Source organism: Acanthochromis polyacanthus, chromosome 1, assembly GCF_021347895.1.
Source record: "Acanthochromis polyacanthus isolate Apoly-LR-REF ecotype Palm Island chromosome 1, KAUST_Apoly_ChrSc, whole genome shotgun sequence".
NCBI lineage: Eukaryota > Metazoa > Chordata > Actinopteri > Pomacentridae > Acanthochromis > Acanthochromis polyacanthus.
In genome coordinates this window covers 55,512,428-55,535,696 of record NC_067113.1, presented here as the reverse complement: position 1 = coordinate 55,535,696, position 23,269 = coordinate 55,512,428, and the positions used below count along the sequence as shown (strand labels likewise).

General features: G+C 41.0%; 1 protein-coding gene across 1 annotated transcript in view; it reads right to left on the bottom strand.

Moving 5' to 3' along the window:
• sox5 (SRY-box transcription factor 5) overlaps window positions 1–20,655 on the bottom strand; it is a 142,894-nt gene extending 122,239 nt beyond the window's left edge. Inside the window, exon 1 of the mRNA XM_051953450.1 lies at window positions 20,596–20,655. The gene's annotated coding sequence lies outside the window, so the exon portion shown is untranslated. The remainder of the gene's footprint in view (window positions 1–20,595) is intronic.
• Window positions 20,656–23,269: the final 2,614 nt, after the last annotated feature.

Genomic DNA, 23,269 nt, shown 5'->3' with positions numbered 1-23,269 from the left:
GAATGCAGCTAGTTTTTGCAAGACTCAACATAATCACTGCATTTTTTTTTCGAATTCACATTTTAAAATGGCCCATTTAGACAGACTTTGTTCTCTTTTGCTGCCAGTTTTTTTTTTTTTTTTTTTCTCATTTTCAAGTGCTTCTGGTGCTCACATATGTTTAACATTCCATAAGAGTTCCATAATGGCCAAAAAGTATGACTCCATGGAGGAATATTCAAGTTGATCCCATGGCTGCTACTGGTGTTCCAATAATCCTCCCTCAGGATGAGCCACCAGAGGAATAACATTGGACCAGGGAAAGCTTATGTCATTCACCAGACAGTTATAACTTTGGCACCCACAGTAGCCGAGCTGAGCCAGCATTAATACATTAATGACACCGAGACACAACAAAGGAAAGAAAGCCAGATGGAAAACTTGACTTGTGCCTGTGAGAAAAAAAAAAAAAAAAAAAGCATGAGAAAACTGATCCAAAAATAGTTCTTACTGTTACTCTGCGCTATTGACATTGTCGTATCAGATATCATGTTCTAGGTTACATCCTAGGACGGCCTTTCAAACGCATCTGATACGATCAACCGTTCTGGATTGAGCATGAAGGCCTGTGGTGTGAGAATGACGCTTCCTCCCTCCACCTGTCTCCCTCTCAGTCTTAGGGTGAGCTCGTATATCAATACCTCTGGCATCTTTTCTTCTTACCTCTCTCTCTCTCTCTCTCCTCTTTCCAGGGAGAGGAGAGGCCGGCGTGGAGAGGACGCGAGCCCCTGTGAAGTGGCTTTATCGTGGGAAGACACGTGCAGGCGGAGGACTCCGTCTGAAGGCTGAGTGGCAGGCGGCAGAAGCCATTAAGATAGAGCCACTATCTCTTGCTGCCAGGGCCCTCTTAATACAGGCAAGGGCTCAGGCCGTCCACACACACTCCAGCACACACACACCTTCCCTCCTCTTGCGGTACTTGAACTGACATGCGGTGACACGGATGTAGACATGTGCGTGTTCATTTACACTTGCGAGCGACTCTTTCTCTTGATCGCTGTGTGTCTGTTTTTTTACCACCATCCCAAAAGCCATCAATCCCAGCGAGGGAAGGAAAAAAAACGGAGCAGATAAATGGGCAGGTAGACAGGCAGAGAGCAGGAGACAAACAAATTGCTGCCTCTGACACTGTTGCCCACCAAAGTACAGCGGTGTCGGTAATGTGAGGTGCACCGAGTTCACTGTTTTGGAAGATCCAGGTATGAGTAAGGCACTAATCCTTGCTGAACTCTCAGATATTTCAGTTTTATGCACAACTTTTCCAGTATTAGCATCATAAACATGGAGGCACTAGTGAAATCTACACTGTATAGTTTTAAATAAACATTTGCTGTTTGTTTTCATTTTGCATAATTAATCCTTAAGTTAACTTTTGACATAATAAATGATTGTTGGTTTGTGTCCGTTGGCCATGGCTTTGTAAATACAGCATAAATTGCATGGATGAAGATGTAATTTTAAGCTCCAGGGACCACTCCTACAACTCACAGTGCAACTTTTATTTAGTGGTAACCTTTATTGTAGCAACATTTGTTGATAAGTGTTCTCATATACTTTCAAAATACCAAAAGGGCAAATACATAACTAGGGATCAGCTCACCCAAGTGGGAAAATTAAACTATAGTTGTATCAGATCATGCAAAAATTCTGTGTTCACATTTTGAGGTGCCTTTCTCGTCGCTCTCTGAACCACAAGCACTTTCTGGCTTTTGTTTCGTTCCACGTTTGCTCAATGTGGGCTCATTTTTCACAGCAATATAAAGTCCTGCACCTCTATGGAAACAGCATGGCTAGAAGTGCAGAGAGAACTCAAAAAAATGTCCTTTGTGCAGTACAGAAAAGTTCTAATGCCATAAATCCCCCCCCAAAAAAAGAATAAGTGAAAGTTGAATTGCGTTGATTATTTATTTTACAAAAAATGAGAAAAACTTGGAATCAACAGGCAACATTTTTGCAAGAGCCCAGAAGTGTTGCTAAAAAGATGGCAAATCTACATACTGAAGACATATTACTACTTAAGTTTTTCATTTCTTACTATAGTCGCCCTCCATCTGCTTTGTGCAAACACAGCCTGCAGTACAATCTAGTTCAGTGGAAAAGTCTCAGAATTTTTTGATATGTTGCCGTTAATTACAGCTCAGTCACTAATGGCTTGATGGTTGTGCAAATAACTACAGAATTGTTTGGCGGATATGGTCTATTTTTGGTGAATTTTTAAATGAGATGTGCAGAGTTATCATGACAGAACCGCATAAGACAGCTGAGTGGTTCAAGGGATGTTAGAAAATAGAAAATGTGACATTTTGTTTCTAGTGTCAGACTGAAAAAAGGTGCAGTTTTGATGTTTTGATATGTCTTTCAAACTCATCTGGGGGGCTGGGGGTTTAAAGGTTAACATTAGTGTCAGGTAGATTCCAGGTGTGAATGTGTGTAACTGTAAATGTGATTTAAAAAATGAAGTAAATGTAGATTTACGAATTGTATATTTTGACTTATGCAATTTAATCAACCGAGCGTTCCTGTGATTCCCGTGAATTCACCAAACTCTTTTACACGTGTCTTTCAGGAACTCAGAGATTATGGGGGAGGCATGGCTTTACATCAGCATTAGAACACATGACTGTTTTCTCACATCTTTGGTCAGTAATGTGTTTCTGTCTTGTTTGACTGACGCCACAGTTCATCGATTTACTCATCCATCTTTTGTGACTCTCTCGATCAGAGCTTTTTCTCTACTTCTTCTCAGGGCTGCTGGACATGTAAAGCGCATGCAGTGCTCATGCTAGAGACCTTTCCCTGCCGTGCCCCCACAGCTAGCGCTCATCTCGAACCACTGTGGAAAAAAACAAAAAACAAAACAAAAACGCAGCACTGTAAACAAAGCTGTTTTCTCCACCGACAATGGCTCGCGTGGAAAATTAATTACCGATCTGTACTCTTTGTGCGAATCTTAACTCATTCCTAATTAGCTCCTCTCCTTGAAAACATCAAGTCAGTTAATTATGGCTGAGGGAAAATAGACTGTTTCTGGTGTCACTTATTTATTAGTAATCTTCGGCGCTGTGAGGGAGTGAGCGGCTGGAGCAGACAATGTGAGCAGTGAATGAAAGGGATTTTGTGTCACGGCAGGGTTAATGAAACACTAGGCTGGGAAGATAAATAAAAAGTGAATGATTTACAAAAAAAAGAAGAAATGACCAGACATCTTTGGAAACACACACATGCACATGTGCAAACACAGACGAGTAAGTACACAAAAGTGCTGCAATTGTCCCGCAACCACAGACAATGGAGACTTTTACTTCTTTCTCTTCAATTAAGAGCAAACTAAAGTCTGACTAAAATCCATCTGCAGAGGGAAGAGAACAAGATATCTTTGGAGGGCACAATCTGTTGGTTCTGAGCAGTGGGTGAGCATCAAGGCTGTGGCTTGTAGTGTTTGGATAAATGGCAGAAAAAGATGGACACTGACTTTATTCCAGCACCATAACGATCATTACAAATGTCACTGCTGCTTGGTCGTTGGTGCTCCTTTCTGAGCATATCCTTCAGAAGGTTAAAGTCACGCTACTTGTTGCCAAAGAACAAAGAACAACATGGCTTTCATGCTATGGGAAATTGACTGAACTCACTTATGTGACACTTTTCAAACGGAAGCTTCACAATGATTCAAATTTACTCACACGCAGACATTCACACACCAAAAGTGTTGGTCTGATCGCCGGGGATCAACGGGAGGTTCAGCATCTCGTTTGGGGAAAAGCAACAAAAGTAAAGAATGAGGCAGAAACTGGTAGATGGAGTTGTTAAAAACGTGAGGTATTGATGCTATTGATTCAACAGATTTTGGGTTTTATATTGGCACTTGTCTTATCTGTCCAACAGGTTTTCGAAGTTATCAAATCAATTCCAATCTTTCCGTTACACAGCAGGAAAAAAACATGCAAAGAAGCGATCAATTTGTAAAAGAGAACAAAATTACATAACATACTAAACAAGGTAACATGGGGACAACAACCTGTAAGATCAGTTTTGGATCAAATCAAGAAAATGCTGAAAATAAGCACCATTGAGAACAATCAAAAGCCAATGAAAACTTAGATATCTTGAGCTCCTTCTTAAAAATGTCAATGGAGGAGGAACTTTTTACGCAAGAAGATGCACCTTCCTCTCGTGTTTCTCTTTTTTTGCATGGTGCATGCAGGTTTTGTTTTATGTACTATGAAAAAAATGTCAACAAAAGTTTCATTACACTACAGATCATTTATGTCATGGCAGTGTTGAGTTTCTAATAACTCCTATCACTCTGAACTTTCTGTGATGGAATAAATCTCTGTCACAAAAACAATCATGCATTTTGGTTCTTTCATGGATTTATTAACAGTTTTCTGGAAATATGACAAAATATGCTAAGTCAAAAATACACGTTCAGCAACTTGAATTATCAGCTTTGGTGATGTAGAAATGTGTGTTAATTCAATTTTCTTAGTGGGATGACCTCTTAACTCTTAACTTCTCATGCGTGATTACAATTGACTACAGCTGGTAACTCCTGGTCTTTACAAGTGCATGGAAAACTTCTGTTCAGAACTGTACATGCTTCCACAAATCTACCACAGATATAATACTGATTTTCATTGCTACATGGATGTTGATGACAACTGATGTATTCTATGCATCCTTTTCTCAATTAAAATGTTATTTACCATTAACACAAAGCAAAAATTATGCGCAGTTGAATGACTTCAACTCAGAAATAGTAATATTACAACTTCTTGGCCAAACACTAGATGTACTTTTTTGACTCAAATTTGTCTTTAAAAACAGTGAAGTGAGTAAAGTTGTGCAGTGATTTGTCAAGCTAAGACACTTAAAGGTGCAGTACGTAATTGTAAGCCAATACACTTTTTGTTAAACTCAGTCTACTTGCTAGTCTGTTCTATGTGTGCACTGAAAAAATATGGTGTTCATCTCGACGCTCTTCTACCGTTTGCCGTGCATGTTTCATGCTTGTGCACATTTGTGCTCATGAACAGGGCATTGGGAAGGGCAAGGGGAGAGGAAATGAGAGGAGAGGGGGCAGTAATATTGACAAAATTAGGAACATCCTGTCTCTGAGTGATGCTGAAAAACTAGTCCATGCATTTGTAGCTTATAGGACGGACTATTGCAACTCCTTATTATCAGGGTGTTCCAACAATTCTCTGGAAAACCTTCAGCACATCCAAAATGCTGCAGCTAGAGTATTAGTTCATCTTCACTGGCTTCCTGTAAAATCTAGAATATAATTAAAGAACTTTTTCTGCACGTACAAAGCCCTTCATGACTAAGCTGCAGTGTATTTTAAAGATACAATGGAGTTTTCAAAGGTAAAATGGGAGGCAGATCTTTCTTTGATGAGGCTTTCCTGCTGTGGAATCAGCTTCAGGTGTGGGTTCAGGAGGTAGTTTTAAGATTAGACTTAAAACTTTACTTTTTGAGAAAGTTTTAGTGTTGCTCAGGGGACCCTACACTCTCCAGTAGTTATGCTGCTATAGCTTAAAGCTGCTGGAGGACTTCCCATGATGCACTGATCACCTCACCTGTGCTACTGCATGTCATTAACTTTGTGTCTTCTCGTTCTTGTAGTTTTTGTTTTGTCCAATCTGCAGGTTTCTGATCTGAAGGTACTGATCTCACCAACCATCTCAGTGTTTGCTGTTCTCTTATGCATTGCTGAACTGTTTTCTATTCACTGTCCTGTTCTCCCCTTTACCCTCACCCTAACTGGTCGAGGCAGATATCTGCCCTCCCTGAAGCTGGTTCTGTCAGAGGTTTGGTCCTGTTAAATGTGACTTTTTGTCTTTCCACTGTAACCAATGTGTTTGCTCAAAGGGATTTGTTTGGACTGTTGCACTTTCATCTGTATTATAATGTTGCTGTATGATGCTATTAGTTGTTATTACTAGAAGAGTTTATAGTTTTCCTGTACAATGAGGGATTAAAGATGCGTTTCACTTTTTCTTTCATTATGGTGGTTACTGGCTGGTTTGTTTACACCCTTTTGTACACACGTTTCTGATGTCTTTACCATATTTGTCACAGTATTTACCATTTAGCAGTTATTTTAGTTGGCACATTATCACAAAACACAAAAATGACGACCAGAGCAGCAAAATTACCACATATTATAATAAACTTGAATTATCCTCAAATAAACCTAAATATTGATCAACTCTTGTTTCGTTCAAAGCTCCAAAAAATGAGGCGTAATCCTCAACTTTCTGCTAAAAACATCCTTGAAGTGCTCAGAAAAATGAAAATTTGAATGTCTTCAAGTCAATTACAACTTAATCTGCAGATGAAGATCAAAAGCATCAGAGAAACTACTCATTACTGAACGCTCCTAACTGAACTATTGCATTAATGCAGACATTCAGAGTAATTTAGTGCATCTAAACATACTGAGACACTAGAAAGAACAACTTTAACCAGTGCAAGGGCTTTGATCTTAATGAAAAGATGAATTATCACCTGTGAATGACATTTTTGACTGGTCAAACTGGGAGTTGATTCCTTGTCTTGCTGCATCACAGAGATAGGAAACAGCAAAAACATTTTCTTTCTAAATCTGAAAATACAGCAGATTATCACTTTTAAACTCCCTGAGCTTTGTTTTCACCCCCAGGAGCTGATGTTCTCTCCCTCTCTACCTCCTCTTTCTCTTTCAATCGCTATCTCTCTCCTTCTACCTCACTCTTCCCCTTCTTCTTCTTCACATCCACTAACCCCCCACTTTCTTTCTCCCCCACCTCAAAGCTGTCAGGATGTTGCCTCCCTGGGTCTGAGGCTGAATGGGGGGATTTGGCACCGTTCCCCCTCTCCGTCCTCGGTGCTGCAGCCTCTTTCTCTTTTTTTTTTCTTTTTTTTAAGAGCACATGTTTATGCACCAAATCTCCGCACTTTGTGTTTTCTCCACGTCAAGGCACAAGCTCAGCCCTGGATTGATGCGGCCTGGCAGCCCCCTGTGTACTTGCTCTGAGGGAGAAGGAAAGGGGGACGACGGAGAAGAAAAGAGGGAGAGAGCGGCATAAGGAAAATCTAGAGTGAAGAGGAAATGATTTTCTGATTTTCTACACAGGCTTTGTGGTCCTGGAAGGCTGTTTATATGTGTGTTTTTTAAGTCCATTGGTGAGAACAAGAGGAGAGAAGATTGTGCTATCCACTGCCTGAGGGGCTCTGCTGAGCGTATATATTTAAGCCCCCCAATGTTCCTTTGCTTAACAATAACGCCTACTAGTTTAATTTAATTCTGTCTTTTTTTTTTTTAACTAAATAATCCACTTCCATTTTCTATGTCACAGTTGGAGAAATAAATCTAATCTTATCGCATAGCAGACTGAGTGTGAGGTTTAGAGTTTTTCCTTTTTGTTACCATCAAAGCTAAAGAGAAAAAGAACAATAGATGCAGAAGTGTGTAAGCAGTTTGAAGAAGTGCAGGTAGGGCAAGAGGAGACCACTAAACTCCAACATCAGGCGTGTTTTGTGGTGTTTTTCTGTAACCGGGCATGCTTTTGGGAAAAGGCTGGATTGAGATAAGATATAAAAGCGCGCCAAAGTAAAAGAGAAAAGAAGGGAAGAAAGACAAAAATGAGACAACAGAAGAAGTGCTGGTTGAGGTTTAAGGCTACTAGCCAGCTGGCCTGTAGCCACTCCAGTTGCGGTGAGCTTCCTTAAACATCTCACAACCCCAGCAGCCTCTGTAAACCAGCATGCAGCCTGACACCCACACAGCATCATTACCAGACCACAACTCAACCCCTTTTCACAGAAGCCATTTACATCAGATTTCCATAATGATTAAATGTACAGCCGGTGTACATGCCTCCTCCGAAAGCATTAAACACCACCACCGTGGGCACATCAAATAACTACTTTTTGAAATTGTTCTTTCATTAATACTGATGATTTTTTGGGGTGTGAATTGATTCAAAAACACAACTTGACGCTGTGCACAACAGAGGAGTCTTTTCACACCTTGATGTTTTGCCACTTTTGCATCTATTTAGAGGAAAGGAAAAGGTGGCACATCAGCCATGTTTACTTTTAAATGTAAAGTTTACTTAAAGCAAACTTTTAAAAAGTGGCAACAAAATGCATATTAAGGTTGTCTCTATACATTTGGAGTGCATAACAAAAAAAAAACCTTGAAGAAGAATAAGGACAGAACAGGATTTTGACCATCTATGGGAGAAAAAAAATCTTCAGATGTTGCTTTCAAACAGGCAAGTTGCATTTATTCTTCTCTGTAAGCTGGTCTGTCACATGTTTCATGCTGTGCGCAGATGAAATGAAATGGAAAAAACGTATTAGTTATGCTACATTATCTGGAATTATGTGCCTTGCCTCTTCTTTTAAAAAGTCACTAAACACCTTAAACAAGCCTAATACTCTTTTCTTGATTTCTACCATTTATATTAATTTTTCTAACGCAATACGTCACAATGCACATAAAGCTATGTTAAAGAGATACGGTTCTTGTTGTCTTCCAGTTCTGGACCACAAACCCAGAGCTGGAAGCATAGAGCTAAACACACTGAGAGGAGACTCACTGATTAGAAACTTTTACCAACTTTCATCCAGCATCGTGCTCTTTAGGTCCATGTTTTGTGGCTATGCAGGGGATTCCACTCATTTCTCTTTACATGAGCACTCCCCTGATGGATCCCAAGGTGTTTCTAGGCCAGATGAGATGTACAGTCTTTCCAGTGAGTTCTCAGTCTACCCCCAAGGTCTAGAAAGGCATCCAAATCAGATGCCAGAACCACCACAGCTGCCTCCTTTCACAGCAAAGGAGTTGTGACTTCACTCCAAGCTCCCTCCAGATGTCCGAGCTCCTCACTCTATCTGTAATGGCCATTTCATGTGTTTTCAGCCAATAAGTGGCTCGGTTCATGCTAAAATAGGTGCACATTGATCTGCTATTCGAACAGTCACATTTTTCTCCTACAAAGCCAGACAACACATGGGTCTATAGCAGCTGGTTGCATGTTACGCAGTGCTACTGTGTTAATGTGACTATTATTGAGGCATGTCGAGCACAGTGATTTCTGGACAGATTAGATCTTCCTACCACGTTTGGGCTCTGTTGATGGAAAGCAAGTACAACTCAAAGTTCCTCTAAAGCTCTGCAGTCACTACTTCAGTTACAACTTTGTTATTGACAAATTCTAACAGAGTGGATGTGGAACAATCTCCTCGTAAGGTGTTTCCTCAAACCAAACTTTTGTTTTAAGCATCTCTTGGTATCCTGATATATATGTAGTCATAGTATGGACCCATGCAGACTTGGGAGGATTACAAAATTTACACGATGTGCGCTCTTGCAGACAAATCTTAGAGAAAATACGAATTGGTCTTTCGGCTGTCACTCTAAGAAGGAAACTCTCTTGGTTGCTTCTATCTACAATCCCATTCTTTAGGTCACTACTCAGAGTTCAAGACCATAGATGAGGGTCTGAGCATACACTGACTGGTAAGTTGAGAGCTTTGCCTTCAGGCTTTGTTTAATCTTAACCATAACAGTCCTGAGCAATGCCCACATTATTGCTGATGCTGTCCATTTTCAATTCATCTGTCCATTTAAAACCCATCGCTCGTGAACAAAATCCCAGCATATGAAAGTACCAATAATTGAATAAATACTTAATTATCTTGTCTTCCTTGTGTATTCATTCTGAATTTATTTATCCTTCCTTCTTAGCATTTCTACCCATGATTCAACATTGATGCCCACGAGAACATGATCAGGTTACTGTAGCCCTGACCCTTCACTCTTACCATTGGTTTCCTTTAATGATAGCGCTTATGGAATAGTTGACTCTCAGCCTACTGCTGCTGCTCTCCTGAACTCCCTCTGGACTGCAGCTTCAACGCCACAGCCAATTCATGAAAAACAACACCGTGTACAATATGCTCCTACATTTGTCTCGAATCATATCGCGAGCCGTACATTAGACGACAACACCACCTCATGCTCATTAAATTTCAAGAACATACTGCTGTTTTTTTTTTTTTACGTTTTTATCGAGCGTTTCTGTCGGTTCAACCCCACCACTACCACCACTATGACCCCTCCCCGAGTTCCCCCCTTATTTCTCACTGTGGGAACACACTGGCACACAGATGGTTAAGCCCACCCTAGTGATGAGTGGGAAGGGTGTGTTGAGGGGGGGAGGGGGGGGGGAGTTGCTGCAGATGGCACAGAGGGCATCGCCAATCAGCCTACATGCACACACACATGCATGCATACACCCCCACACATCTACACAGGAATAAAAAAAGGGGGGGTAAGCAAAAAGGTAAAGGAGTTGCACGGATATAGATGAAGGTGTGAGTGTTGTTTGTCTCCGTAGGTGTTTGTGTGCTTGTGTACGTGCGACGGCTGGCGTTGATGTAGCGTGGCACACAAAGCCCTGGCATCTCGCTGGCACCTCTGCCCACGCCGTGCCACACTGAGAGGCACAGCGAGGCCTGCCAGAGGGGCTGGCAAGGCGGTGCATGTCTCTGACTTGGTCTACATCTGAGAACATGTCTTTGAGGTATAAACGCTGTGTCTTTCTATGAATTACATCTTGGGTACCTTTGCCTCTAAATACAAATATGTATATGCTGCTTTTGAAGGTGTGCGTCTGCATACGCTGTGACCCGACCGCATACCGCACACAGACACACCAGCACACACACCGGTTCCCCTCTCATTAGGAAGACCCTACCCCGTGTCTCTAATGGTTAAGCCTTTGATATGCAATGACGACTAATTCCCTCCTGTGTTCCACTCTCTGCAGACAGCACAGTCATTAGACCGCGGACATGGACACACACATACACACTCCGTTGTGTTTGAGCAGGAATCTAATCATTTAACCCGTCCAGAGGTTCTGATTCTCATCCGTCTTCACCTTATGTTATGAATTGTCTACCGGGGGACTCGCTCTCCTCTCACTTGTGATGTAAATAGAGCGATATTTACATAAAAACATTTGAATTTATCATTAAAAATTGCTCTTCTTGATGTGGAATGCATCTTTCCGCTCTTTTAAGGCAATAAGGTGAAGCCTAATTTGCTCGTTGCAGTGTTTGTCTTGTATGCATAAGTTATTCCGTCATCAATCTCACAGTGTAATGAGGGAGGAAGAATCCAAACATTGAAATGCACCTACTTTTTTTTTTAAAAGTGAGGACAAACAGTGTGCAATCCGTACTGCAATGCAAACAATAACCTTTGTTGTAGGATTGGACGATATATTTAAAATTTTCCATATGTCTGATGGTGTCAGATCGGTGTTTTCCACACATTGAACTGTTGGTAGCACCAGAAATTGATTATTTCAATGGGTAAAATCTTCCTCCTCACACTCTCAATCAAGACACGTGCAGGCTTGTTGCTGGCTTTTCCTCGCAGAAGAATCCATCTGGAGTTGAAATTCAAGTTAACTAATAAATTAGTCTGTTCTTAACACGATGCTGTCAGAGATCCAACTTATTCCAAGCAGGTGCCATGTTACATTTCCAGATCTGAGGCTTCTGGTTTTAGGCTGTCTTTATCTTTACTCATAGCTGCTAACTAGCCTTTACTGAGCGGACCAGCTCTACAGGTGAAGAGATAATGGTGTAGCTTTGCATAAACTGGTCTTTATTTCCTTTTCTGGGGCAGCGAACAAGGTACACAGCATTTGAATAACTATGATACGGAAATATCTTTACACTTTGTGGCTGATGACAGTAACTTTATCACCTCTGCTGGCAAACACTTCACAGTGGCTACAACTACAGTGCAAAATTACATCACACACACGCCACTCCAACTATCAGTCCATGTCAGTGCACACTTTGAATTAGGCTTTCATGTAGGTTAAATATTAAACCTATCCCAATCTTACAGATAGGGTAAGGAGCTTGGACATCTGGAGGGAGCTTGGCGTAGAGTTGCTGTTTCTTTGCATCAAATGGAGTCAGCTAAGGTGGTTCTAGCATCTAGGATGTTTTCCAGGCACCTCGACTTGGAGGTTTTCTGTTCACATTCAACTGATCGGAAACCACAGGGTAGACTCACAACTTGAGGAAGTATATATCTCATCTGGCCTGGAAATACCTCAGGTTACCCCAGAAGGAACTGGAAGTCTTTGCTGTGGAGAGTAATATCTGGAATAACCTATTTAACCTGCTGCCATCACAAACCAACCCCAGATATGTGGAAGAAAAGGGGATGGATGGACAATCCTTTAGGGCGACGCTAAGCCCAGGATGCAGTGATGGTCCCCCTGCAAAACAATGTCATGGGGAACTGTGAGCACTGAGATTTAAAAAGCTAGTTTAGAAGTTGCACTTTGCGTAAGGGTGGATAATGCCTCATGAAATGTGCGATTTTCCCAACTACAGTCCATTCAGTGAGTCAGCTCTCTAATTGCAAACTCGAGAGAGTAGCAAGCAAAGTAACATCATGTTATCAATGTGCGTGTTTGGACATCTACTGCGAAGAAACTTTACATTTCCTAAATAGTTTGAGGTCTAATTTGTTTTCTTCTTTTTATCTTTTAATGGTGAAAGTTTACAGTGAAGCAGTTCCCTTCCACGACCCATCATTGTGTATTACATGCTGTTTGTATGTGTTCTGTATCATGTATTGTAAAAATCCATTATTTGTACCAATAAGTCTGCACTATATTTTCTAAAATTCACACTAAATCATGGAGAAACTTGCATTTTAATGCCAGTTATCCATTACTCAGACTTAAAATAGATAAGTTTAATTTCATTTGTTAGTAAGGGATCCTACGCTTCCCATGATGCAGTTTCATAAATGCCCCAATCTCTCCACACCCCAAATATGTTACATAGACATTTTGGTGAAAGCAAACACGCAAAAGTTGCCTCCTGATCCACAAAACACCGTCTTCGGCTGTTTTAACAGATGGATTAGTCCTCTCCATGATGATGAAATTAATTATAAATTATATAATTTGTGGCAAGGTTTTCACACGGGGCTCCACATCAGGTGTAAAAGATTACAGGTGAAATCACTGAAATCAATCAGTGCAGAGCTGAGTCCTTCCTCTCCTGCAGTTCCATATCATCCTTTCCTTACCAGTTGCCCTTCTATACCTCTATCACTGTCTCTCCACCACCTCTCTCACTCTCCAATCCATCAGCAGTGTTTTCCTTCCATCCTTCCATCATCACTTAACCACTGCCCTGATCTCCTTGCCTCCTTGTTTAATCCTTCCCTAATCTAACCTTCTTCTCAAATCACTCTTGTTTTCCCTTCTCTTCCTCCTTCGTCTACTCAACCCCAGCCTTTTATCACTCTCTTACCGTGTCCTCAGTTCATTCTGTAGCTATTAACCTGGTGAACAACCTCCTCCCTGCTGACCTCAGCCAGCTAATGTTCACCCACCAAGTCAGGTGGCTGCACTGGAACACCTCCCTCATCACTTCTAACCCTGTTTTAGAAATCCTTCCTAATCAGCCTTTGTGGCACACAAACTCTGTCTTTGGTTATATTTTTTTAGATTTCAGAAAGTAGCAAGGCTGCAAAAAGCTGCACAAACAAAAAGTCTAGAGTTTGAACTCTGAATCTCTCTTTAAAAAAAGGCATGACAACTGCAGTATTAGCTAAAAAAACAATGTTTAGGCTCAATAACAAAAAAAATCAAATTAACACAACATCTTGCAACAGTCTTTCTGAGTTTTGACAATTTTGAATAAAATCATGTTCAACCAACTAACTAAACTGAGTTGAGGGAGTTAACTTTTCCTCTGCAATCAAAGATACTTTTAGCTACCAGGCTTAATTGTCTGAAATTGAACTCAAGGTGTGAAAATTTAAGTGATCGAGCTGATTTAATCAAGTTACTTCAACTCAAATTTAGTTTTAAACCAACTAATACTGAAATTTGTGTTTAAATTACAACCAATATTAAGTTGACGCAAATACTAACATTACAATGCCAATTCAAACCGTCAAAAACAACTTAAAAGTTTCATCTAAATCAGTATATTACGTATATTTAATGGTAGGAATATGGCCCTTGAATCATATTTTATATAGCACAAGTGAAGGGAGAGTGTGTGTTGAATAGTGCCACTGAGTCAGACAAGAGGCTGCTATTAGCAGAGGATGTGGAAAGGTTTGAAACTGACAACAGGCTCGGAAATGTGACCATTAAAGTCCGACACTAGCGACGGTTGCCACAGTTACCACTTATCACCACTGCGTCAGTAGGTGAGAAGCCGAGGCTCCGGTCAACTGTGGAGCGCTGACTCTGTGTTGGACTGGGATTTATTTATTTTTTTGATGGCAAAAGGTGATGACAGGATTTACCCCGATGTGGAAACGGAGCCAAAAGTGTGACTGGTGAGGAAGTCATTTAGTGAGATTTGATTGGACACCCTCGGTGCCAATCCAGATTTCCTTGGCTGTCAGTGAGAGCTCGGCTTGGATTCATAATACGACAACATTTCAGAGTGAATGTGTTTTTTTTGAAGTTGCGTGGTTTCATTTATTGATGGAAAATACTGTGTTTTTGTTATGTTATGCTACGAATAGAAGAAGAGTATCATCCTGCTCTTTCTCTGGTGAAAGAAAATGAGACAAGAGACAATATCCTCAGAAAACAAAAGAGTTGGGTGTTACTTGGATTTGCAGCCATCAAAATGCAACACTAGTGTGACTAATATGCCAAAAATTAACTGTTTTTAGCAAATGTTTCCATCAAGGTTTCTTTTGGCACAGACTGCCTGTTATTGATTTTAATTGCTGCATCCCTTTCTAATTAAAGTGTTTTCAACAAATATTCAAAATTTTGCCCCTCATCTTGTTTTATGATTTCAGATTGGTTCAGTTGCCTTTTTCAGCCAATCTACCTGTAATCTCCTCAGTATTTTCTGATTTAAAGGAGCTGCTCTCAGAATGCATCTTAGGCCTCGTCTTCGTGTAGACAGAGCTTTTTGTAACAAAGTTTTTTAATGTGTTTTTGGTATCGTTCACTTAGAAATGCAGTTTTAGATACTGTAAACTAACTTGTTCCGGGGAGAAAATATTCAAAAACTGTTTGTAGTTTTGATGTATGCACAGGGAGGAAAGACTTTTGAAAATGATGGCTCAGATATCCATGTTTGCTTCCTGATTGGGTCTTATCAGTCATTATGTTTCTTTTACTGATTTGTCAAATTCACATCAGGTGACTCTGCAACTAAGCAACCAATCATTTTCTTCTTGTTTACACCTGCACAAATGCTTAGTCAATCTGAATAGTCATTACATCTATGTTCTCATGTATTTTAGAATAGACTATAAATGATAGACACTAGTATAATAGATAATGGATTATTTCTGAAGCAATTCTTAAACGTTTCAATAAATGGAGATTGTTTTTGTTTTAAATCCCCATTCTGAAATCAAACGTCTATGCATGGACAAGGCTGTATTATTGCAAATGTTTAACTCTGAAAGAAGAAGTTGAGGTAAGACAATCTACACAATAATGCACCTACAGGTGGTTAAAAAGGTGACAGCATTTGATAGGAAGTGCACAGGTGCAAATGACAAGAAATCAATGAAGAAAAGTCATGCCAAAACCTCTCAGGGTGAAAAATGAAGGCAACTCAGAAACGCTCTAGTTCTAACGCTGAGTCTGTGAGTTAATTTTTTGTCTTCATTTCTGTCAAATATGTGTTGTTTTCTAACTGTTTTTCTTTCAACCTCCTTCTATTCGCTCATTCTTTTTTCTTCTCCAAGCAGAAAATTCTGGGGCAAGAAATTGAGCCAATTTGGAAGTGTGAAAAACTGCAGTTCATCAAATGACCACTTGAGGCTGGTGCAAAAGTGAGTCAATCCTCATAAACCTCAATGTTAAAACTATCAACTTAACAGCAGAAATAAACATCGGTACAGCCTGGTATGAGAAGCAGTTTTGGTTTCTGTAGCTAATTTCCTCATTCATAACAACTGTACAATGGCGGGATTTTTACAGAACTCATCCCTTTGAATAATATTAAGGCTTACAATTAACCATAACTCAGGGTGTGGTAACTTCAAATTACTATAGGCATCTGCATGGTCTGGCTTCTTGGCTCATTTTCAGATTATCTAGGAGTGAGAAGGAGTCAGGTTCAGCTGAACTGCTACCACACCAAGCCTCAGAACTGCTCATCATGAAAGGTTTTTCAGCTTCATATATAGTCTATTTAAAAAAAATGTGGTGTTTGAGTCGCTTTTGTTAGATTTTGATATGCAATATATGAGAAATCACATAAAACGGCATTTCATTTAGCCTTTGTTGCTCAAAAGGAATATCAAACACAGAAAAAAATGTTAAGAGGGACGCTTTCTGGTGCAGTCTGATCCATTGCGAGAATATCCAGTACAGACAGAAAGGCTGGAGAGCAGATACCTCTCAGTAAGCACTGACACAATGGCTGCTTAATACTATTGTTTATGACACAGCGGCGTTTGGCACCGAAGCAGCAAATGCGAGCGCTCATGTCAACATGTGTGCGTACTCGCATGTAACTGCATGTGTTTACGCTACAATACCGGAGCTGCAGTTAAGTGAGTGAATGCATTAAAAAGGGCTGTTGGGGAGCCCAGCTCGCTCATTGCCGGCGATAATGAGGATGTTTTCTGTCTTCAGTTCAATCAGCGCTCCCGGCTCTCTGAGACGGAGGAGCCTAGCAGATGCACGGCACGTAGCAGATGTGTGCTATTGGAGTGACATCTGAAAGTAAAACTCTAGAGCCTTTTTACGACATTGTGTGCTGCTGTTTAGATGCCCGCCGATTTCCTGGCGCCGAGCGACGGTGACAACGGCAACTCGGGGAACAAGCAAAAAGGCGCAAAAAAGAAAGAGGAGAGAGAGAAAAGGAAAAAGGCAAGGAGTAAAAGGGAGGAAAATCTTTGGCAAGGGCCTCGTGTTTGAAGTGATTTGGAGAGAGATGACATGCGAAATTAGAGAGTAGCGTTTCGCCCTCTCCACTTTGACTACACATTAAACGCAACAGGGAGAAATTTTTTCCCCACAAAGATAAATGGCGCAGGGGCGCGCCGCGGTCCCTAAACAACACAGATTACCTTGTCTGCTCGCTTTCAGAATCTGTTAGGATTTCAAGCTGTTTGATTAAAGTTTTGCTGGTGTTTTTTTTTTTTTCAGATGCAGGTACATATAACTTTCCAACTATTCAGTTCCAACTTTTTCAAAAGCCCAACTGGAAGAAAAAAAAAAAACACAAAACTGTTTTTCTCTTCAATCACATCTCGGCCAATCAAAAACAACTCCTTGGCCAAAAAACACTGTATACAAAGCATTTGTTGTGTACAAAAGGCAAGATATCTGATAGAATCAATGGCAAATACTTATACAGGGATGTTTTTTTTCCCCTTTTATTGTATACTATCTAAAAAGGGGAAATGTTTCATTATACCAATAGTGTTTGTTTGGCTTCTAATCACAGGATATGCTGCTGCTATGTGGAGCCATGTTCAGATCTTATATGTATGTTCAGCCTCAAATGGCAGCATATCAGAGCCATACGGTTTCTTATTCTTCACTAAACTGCTATTTACTATTCATTATGGTATGGATTTCACAGGGGTCAAATCAACAGGACAACTCCGGCAGTAATTACTTACAAACAAGATGCTTAAGTAGGCTGCTTCTAACAATACCACGCAACACTTTCCTCTGTTTAAGGCCTATTAAAGACTGCGAGCAAACAGAATATTAATAAAAATAAGAGCACATGTGAGATTTATGTAAGCATCTGGAGTCCTGAGTGGATGCAGTAATATGTGCGAGTGGAGAATCGAGGCAGCGTAACTTATCGGTCAACGCAAGCAAGAAGAGCAAGCAGAGGAGAGTTTGCGAGCTAATTTAGATTTTGTGTAGGTGAATGTTAAACGAGATTAGTGGGCACACAGTCTGCATTCACATATTTTATTTGTGCCTTTGAGGCCGATGCATTGTGCGAGCGTATATGGTGTGAAGCTGATCTAGAGGGAGTTTTATTGTTGTGCCCACGGGAGCAGATGTCACTGGCACTTACTCAATACTTTCTCTCATTCTGTCTGTTTGCTCCCTCGCTGTGTTCTCTCTCCTCCATCTCCTGTGTCTGTTTTCTATCTGTCTCTCCCTCTTTTTTTTTTCCCTGCTCAGACCAGATGGAGAGATGCTCCGCTCCAAACCTTTTCTCTCACTCAGGATCACAATGCTCGCTAGTCATGTGATCCAGCCTGTTATTTCCTTCCTCTCTTTTTTCCCTCCATAAGTTCTCCCTCATTCTCAGTGTCCTTTTCCTCCTGACAAAGCCAGACAAAGGCCTTTCATTTCCCCCCCTAGCCTAGCTTGTCCTCCGTGTGTTTGTACTGTACCAAAACCGGGGCTCCCTTTTCTCATTGTGTTCCAGCCGCAAAAAAAGACGGGAGTCTAAGGGCCGTGAGGGGCCCCTGCTTCGGGAGACGAGGGTGGGAAGGGTCGGCGCTGCGAGCGAGGGAACCGGGAGGGGAAGAAAGAGCAAAAAGCGACAGAGTATATTATTTCATTAAGTGCTTTGGAGCTCGGTGGGGATTGAGGGAGTAAAACCTTGCAGCTTCGAGTGTGACAAGGGCGCGACCTCCCGCAACCTGGGAACTTTATCCACACATGCTTTCATCTGATACTGAAGGGGAGAGGAGGAAGAAGGGGGAGGCGGTGTGAGAGCTCTCAGTCACCGGCGCTGGGCTGGCTGGATGGCTGAGGGCGCTAAGCTTTTTAGTCAGGGCCTCGCTGAACACTGGAGGAAAAGGTGGCGAGGACGACGAAAAGGGAAGGCGGAGGCAGGGTAGGTGAGGAGAGGGTGAGGAGGTGGCGGCGATGTCGGAGGTGCGGGGGGGGGTTTCTGCTCCGAGCCTCCCGGTAAGACAGAATTGGGCATTGTCGCCAAGCAGAGCAGAGCAGAGCAGAGCTAGCCCCCATTCTGTTGATCTGAGCAGGATCCCGGAGAAAACAAAACTGCATTGTTCCCCGCAGATGGAAGCCAGTGTCTCCTGGGTAACAGCATTAATCTCCCCTTTTCTCCTGCTTCCTCTCTTGTCGGGGCCATAATCGGTGGGCTCCTTTCAGCAGCCGAGCCAGCCTCAAAGCCCAGGCTCCTAACTAGCCTCCTAATTAGCTGCAATTACAATGAAGACAACATGATGAGATAATAGAAATTTGCAAAATAATGACATACCACGGGAAAATATTCCTCCTCCCCAAGCACCATTTTTTTCCCTCCGGGAGAGGCACAATGGAGAGCCGGGGCCCTTTTCTGAAAGCGGGGAGCTCAGAAAAAATGGTGGCGCATTATGTGGCATAGAACCCTATTGTCTGCCTTCTGGTTGCTTCAATCAACAGGCCATTGTCTGGCTGCTTAAATCAAAATGACTCAAATACGGGCTCCGTAATGATGCCCTCTCAGCAGCGCATACTGAACACAGAGACAGACTGAGGGAGAGAGGAGAGGAAGAGGAGGAAGAAACAGGAGAGGAGAGGAGCTGATCGTGTGACACGGGAGTGAAATAATTAGGTAAAAAAAAGGTGGGGAAGAAAAAGTCGCCGAGATCAGAAGGGATGAGCTCGGACAGCAGTGATGGACGGATACAGCTGTTTTCATCCGCTCTTGTTAGATCACATTAAATATTAGAGTGCAAGAAAAAACAAACTGAAGCAGAGAAGAGGAGGGGAGGGCGAGGAGGAGGATGGAGGGAGGAGACAGAGGTAGACAGCAGGTGGTAGTCATGCACAGAGCAACATTTTTAGCAACTCTGATCGGTAACTAGGGACGTACGAGTTACTTTGCAAGTTCCGTGTGGAAGGAAAGAGGAACCGGCGGTGTGTTCGCCATCTGCGTTTCTATATATTATATCAAAAATGAGCCTCAATTGTGTCTGTCTAATGAGTCACAGGTTTCCTTTAGGATTTCTTTCTTCCCTTCCCTCAGAGGAATGTATATATGATGATGTCTTTCACTGAAATTAATGTGCGGAGTTCAACCGTCACATTCAGGTTGAGGAAGGAAAGTCAGAACAAGACTTGAATGAAAAAATAAAACTATAATTATGGTCACACTCAAGTCTCCTGGACTTTGTTCCTCTTTGTAAGTGCAAAATCATGGCTCTACTGCCATTAAATGGGGTAATAATGTGACTACTGAGTTGATTAGATGGTAGAGCCTGCAGCAAGGGAATGATCCATGGTAACAGGGGCCATTTAAGGCCTTTCTAGGTGGACTTTGAAACAGTTCCCTTGTGCCTGGTGGACTTCCTTTGGGTGGCCTGGTTTCCTCCCACCATCTAAAGATGTCCATGATAGGTTTTGTGGTTATTCTAAATTGGTCATTAGCATACATGGTTGTCTCTTTGTGTTAGTCTGGTAATGGACTTGTCCAAGGTATGCCCAATTTCTCGCCTAAAGTCAGCTAGGATGGACAACGGATCCCAAGAACCCTCTACAGGATAAAGAACTTAATAAATGGATGGATTATTTTAGAAAGCAACCTCACCTGTCTTCAGACTCGGTGTTCTTCATAGCCCTTAACATCTAGCAGTTTCCCGGCTCTGACGACATCTGTCTGACGCACAACAACACGGCTAGACTGACATATTGACAGACAGATAGGCACACAAACATGCAGACAGACAGACAAACAGCACACATATGGGCAGACAGACAGACATAAAAGCAAAGGTTAATATTCGGGACTGAGAGAGAAGAAAGCATTTGTGAGTTTCTAACAGTGTGTGAATCCGTGGATGAATGCTGTGTGTAGCAGCAGCTGGAAGCTTGTGTTGTGCAGTTTAAACACCTGAGGCTCACACACACATACACACACACACACTGCAGCTGTAGTAGTAGATTTTTGAATAAATGTGAAGTTTACTGTAGAGGAATGTATGTATATGAAGTTCAAGTGTGCAGCGCGTGAGTCTAATGGCTACATTACTGACTGAATTCAAGTAATTAATGCAGCTCTCCAGCAGTTTTAATCCCTGTGGGTTCATTACAACTTATTATTTTTGCCCTCTGACACACATATACACATACATAAAACAAACCAACATGCTCAAAAAGTAATCAAATTCCTCTGGGAATCGCAAAGTTTAGCCACATTTGAGAAGCTTTCTGAAACTGTACAGATGCCCCAAATACTGTAGATTACATATCCATCAACACAACACTACTTCTAGTTAACTTTTTCAGCTTTTCACCCAAGAAATATGGAGACAGTTTAAGGGTCAAAGAAGGTTGACATTGTTGCTTTTCAACATTAAATCATGGTCAGTTCAATTCAGCTTTTTGGACCAGAATTTACAAAAAAAAAAAAAAAAAGTCTGTTTCGTGTCAAAGTGAAACTGATTTCTGCAAAGTGTTTGTCAATTAGTTAAAAATATATAATGTAAATTAAGAAATTTGATAAGTATTCACTCTCTTCAAGTCAGTGTTTAGATGGTGCATCTTAGGTCAAAATGACAGTGATGTGGATAGGTCTCAATCAGCATTGCACATCTGGAAACTGCAGTTTTACCCAATTCTTCTTTGCAAAACTATTCAAACTGTGCCAGGTTGCAGAGGCATTGCAGGTTCTTGTGAAGTCCATCCAGAAATTCTCAATTGGACTGGGGTCTGGGCTCTGACTTGGCCACTCCAGAACATTCACCTGGTTGTCTTTAAACTATTTCTGTGCAGCTTTGGTTGTATGCTTTAGGTCACTGTCTAGAAAACCAATCTTCTCCCAAGTCACACTTCTCTTACAGACTGCATCAGGTTGTCCTCCAGGATTTCCCAGTCCTTGGATTTCCCTATAGTTGGCATTCATTTTACTCTCTACTTTTACAAGTCTTCCAGGGCCAACTGCTGAATGCATCCCCACATCATGATGCTGCCACCACCATGCTTCACAGTGGGGATGGCGTGTTTGTGATGATGTCCAGTTTTTAGTTTTGGTCTCAGCTGAAGAACCTTCTTCCAGTTGACTTCAGAGTTTCCGATGTCTCTTCTGGTCAAGTCAATTTGAGATCTATTAGGATTTTTTTAAAATCATAATTCAAATGTAGCTTCCCAGATTTCTTGTTAGTTACAATATACTTTTGAATTATTTTGCTGTCAGTTTTTTTGTTTTTTTTAAACACTGTACCAGTGTGTTAATGCACTTCAGATTGGGTTCAACTTCCAACAATTGCCCAAGAGTTGCCTTCAGAGCAACCTAATCACACTTTTCATTCAGATATCACTTTTTGTAAAACATTTATGGTGCTGCATTTAAATCCAAGAGAAACATTTGAGTATATATCTATTTGAATTCAAGGTTCATAGTCGTTTGACCAGGTTGTATCTAAGTCAACAGTCACACCTCATAACGGATACATGAATTCAAACACATTACCCCTGGATGCATTGTCTCAATACTGTAAAGAAATTGATGCTGTGGAGAAAACTATGCAGTTTAAAAAAACTACAACACATCATTAATTTTATAAAGTTATCTTGGGTCAAAAGCAAAACAAAAACTCTTTGTAATTCAGTCCTGTTCATCTAATTGAGACACAACAAAGGTCCACTTGGGGATTTCCAAGTTATCAGTTCAAATCGGATCAGTTCACTTAACAAAAACACTTTGGGATTTCCCAGTAATTCAACATACCAACTCCAAATAAGCAAATATTTCAAAATTCCATTCAGTTGTTGTTCACTTACAACAGAAAAAAACAAACAAACAGAAACCCCCACATCTGTTATTGAAGCAAATGAAAAAAGGCAAAGAGGACAAAAGACAAAGAATTCAAAGACTTTCACTGATTTATGTTAACTTGAAATGACATTTTCTCCATCTAAAGTATTTTAATTTCAGCAAAAGTATGAAAATAAAGTTTACAGCTCCTTTAGCGTTATGTGTCTGATGTTTTTCTGCTGCAGCTCAACCACTGCTTTTTCTTCGAGTAGGATTACAGAGTAACAAAAACATTACAACAATAATGTTTTACATTAGGGTACATTTGAGTAATGCAAATATTTAAGTTGGAAAAGTCTAAAATGTCAAGTTAAATTTTCTTCAAATTAATTTGCAGGAATGGAAGCTGGTCATTTGAGGGGAATCAAATGATTTTGGAACATCAACTCAAACAATAATGACATTAAAATTACTTGTTGAATGAATTTGGATAGTCCTAATTCCATAG